Genomic DNA, 3,451 nt, shown 5'->3' with positions numbered 1-3,451 from the left:
TGTGGGGGAATTTGATAAGCTAGAATTTTATGATATTTTGTTGATTCATTTTGGATTTCTACATGGACAATTAAATGTTTAATCAACATAATTGGATTGTATTTGTGAAATGATGTATATTTTGGATGATTGATTTAATTTCTGTAATTTTGATGGTTAATTTGGTATTAATTGAGCTTGATTGTTTGTAGGGTCCAAGTGGAACCATGATTGAGTCAAATTGGGACCAAGTCAAGCCAAAATTGATCAATTTGATGGACTAAAACTTCATGATCAAGACTAGGGTTTAATTGGAGCTAAACCGGCTTAAATTGGGTTGAACTAGGGTTGAATCAAGTTTAATTAGAGCTGAAACCGATTTGAATTTGGAGCAGACCCGTTAAGCAGAGGAGCAGACCCGTTAAGAACAGTAGCCCGTTTTAAAGAGGAATGAACAGTGTTTGACGCGGTTCTCACGTAGTTACTGTAGCACCGTCTCGCGTTCAATTTCCTTCCGTTTTTCTTCGATTTTCAGCCAGATCTTCAGGTTTTCTCCTTCCAAATTCATTTCCAGAATTCCAGAGATCAACTACAAGCTAAGATTGGGGTTCAATCACGATCGAAATTCCGTTGAGGGTTTCATCAGATTTCTTTGCCGCCGAAAATTTCAGCTGGATTTCTTCAGATCCAAACTGATCGGAGCAATAAAGGGCATTCAGAGGCGTTCCTTGAAGGTTTTTTAGGGTTCCTGATCATTTCATTGATCAGCGATTTGAAGAATTCCAGCTGAATCATCAAGTTTAGATCTGGCTCTGTTCGGTGTTTCGCAAGGGCGTTCCCTGTTGCTGATCAGATCCAATCTAGATTAAATCGAGCTGAGTTTTGAAGGTTGTGTTTCTGGATTTCTGATCTTTGATCAGATCTAGTGTGACGGCTAGATTGGAGATGATTTGGAAGGGAAGATCTGAAGTTTCTGTTCCGTTTGCTTCATTTTGGTTTTCTGTTGTTCTTGTTTCTGATCAGCATTCTGAAATTTTGTTTTGATCGAATTGTTTCAAAAATCTTGAATTCTGTTTACCAGGTTAATGCTTTAGCTATTTTAGTTGTCCTAATTTGTTTAGAAATTTCCCTTAGCATTTTAAGTTTCTTGAACATTTTCGTGAATCTGAGCTTCTGATTTAGTTTACTGTTCAGTATCACTGTTATAAGGTTTTTGTATCACTGTTGGATCGTATCAGGATTTTTTGGCTAAAACTTTGCCCTTGCTATTAGATTTATAATTGATTTGTTACATTTCATCATTAGTTTGCATTTAAGATCTTGTTTCTTAGTTTAAATTGAATTTTCTTTAAGTAGAATAAAATGTTTTGTAATGCCATATCATGTTAGTGATGTTGTAATTTAGGTTTCATAGTATTGCATCTTGTATTTGGTTTAATTTTGTGTTTCTTAATTTTTTACCTAATTCCTTAATTTTTTGGTGTTTACTATTTTAGTATCAAGTTTTTGTTCTTGCATTTGTTTCTTTCATTTACATTTCATTTTAAAACACCAAAACCCCCATTTATATAGAAAAACCCAAAAATAGAACGACATCTTAGCTTGATTCATACAACCTCTCTACTAGTCCTTGGAAAATACGACTCGTGGCCCCTATATTACATTTGTTTGTGAGCTAAGGGTTTTCGATTATAAATTCTAATTTGAAGCTCATTCGTGACATTAGTTTTGGGCTTATCACTCCCCTTTCAACTTCTTCTTCAGCCCTTAGCCTTGACGCAAGCCTTGAAACGTCTTCCACAAGCCTCGTACCCTTCCTTGCACTAGCTTGAGACGTTTTTCTCGGCTTCGTCATGCTAAGTCTTCCTTTGCCAAGAAGCCACACCTTCGAGACTTCATCCTTTGTCAAAAGGTCCCAGGGGACTTCATCCTTTGCCAAGAGGCCTCACCTCGGGACTTCATCCTTTGCCAAGAGGCCGTGTCTCCGAGACTTCACTCTTTGCCAAGACTTCATTCATGGACTTTCTTATGGACTCAAACCACACAAGTTGAATCACCAACATTGCCTAACTTAAACTCATTTTAGCCAAACATTAAAATCCAATTCACTTGGGGCAAGATTGCACCAACATGCTCGTCGGCTAGTACCGAAGAATCTGACGCGAACTTGAGGCTTTGGAAGACATCCTAAAGATCACTTTGCGTGGATCACTAATAGAGGAGAACCGTATGATTGATACCCTTTCTGCTAAGTGTCATACGCCAGGTACGTATAGAATGTTAATTTTGTAAAATTTTAATTTTCTGCTATGTCTTGTACATACTGTTTTCCTACCATGTATGCATGTGTTGTGATAATTTTTATAATTATTGTCGCTTTTATTTCCGTTACGCACATTTTCAAAACATGAAACACGCACATTGTACTGAGTCGATCCCAATACTATTCACCCCTTTCCCTCTCCTTTCAACGCTCTAACTCAATCATATAATCAAAATTTAACATATTATGCTGTAATTGACAAATATATCGACTTGTTGCTTTATGAAGATGAATACCATGAAAGGGTTGTAGTTGCTTCTCTGCATGTATGGACAAGTAGTCTATTGGCAGCAAATTGTCCAAAATTAATACACAAGGTCCTTTTCTTCCTCCTATGCCACATTTTGCAACTGTAATTGACATCATTAATTGAGCGGATGACCCACCTATGAAACCATCATCTAATTGACTCTGTTCCCAAAATTGCAAATATTTATTAAGTGAAAGTAGCATATATAAGACAGAGAAAATGACAAGAATAATTCAGTCTTAACCCCTATACAACCACAAACCCCTGGCAAGTAAACACACATAGCTACAGCTTTTGGGCAAGGTAAACGAGAATTGTTAGAATAGGCATGCAGTGAACCATTGGGGTGCCCTACGAAGTACAATCAGTTGCATGCAGAGGGAAGTCAATTTATCTCCACTTTCTATGTCTGCCACCTCGCTCTGCATTACATATTGAGCAAAGGGCCACTTGCTTTAGTAGATTCCCCCCATTTTGAAAGGTTGTAGCTTTTCTTGGCCAGGGCAAGCTCGGGCAATCATGTATGGAGGAGCCTTGTTCAAAATTAACTTGGGATGTCGAGTGGACTAACAGTTAATGAGCCATACATGTGGATCAAGTCCACCACCCTCTTGTTCCCTGTCCAATTGTTGTCTTGGAGATACCAGATGATGGATTGATGTCCATTTCTACTTGGGCTCCCATGCAAGAGTGCTTAGTTTTTTTTAGGTTCTATACGTTTCATACATAAGATAAAAATGAAAAAACAAGCTACGGAGACCAAATGATTACTTAGTTGTTTTTTATATTAGAGGGTACTTGCCTTAACTTCTTACAGCAATATTCATAATGGGATGAAGAAAATGAAGGAAAATATATCTAGAAATGCTGATGGAAGAAGGTGATTTTGATTGCGGTCA

The sequence above is a fragment of the Curcuma longa genome, chromosome 2 (assembly GCF_044706935.1).
Source record: "Curcuma longa cultivar G26 ecotype Majalengka, Jawa Barat chromosome 2, ITB_CL_G26_1.1, whole genome shotgun sequence".
In the NCBI taxonomy this organism is placed as follows: Eukaryota; Viridiplantae; Streptophyta; class Magnoliopsida; order Zingiberales; family Zingiberaceae; genus Curcuma; species Curcuma longa.
This window is presented reverse-complemented; position numbering follows the sequence as displayed.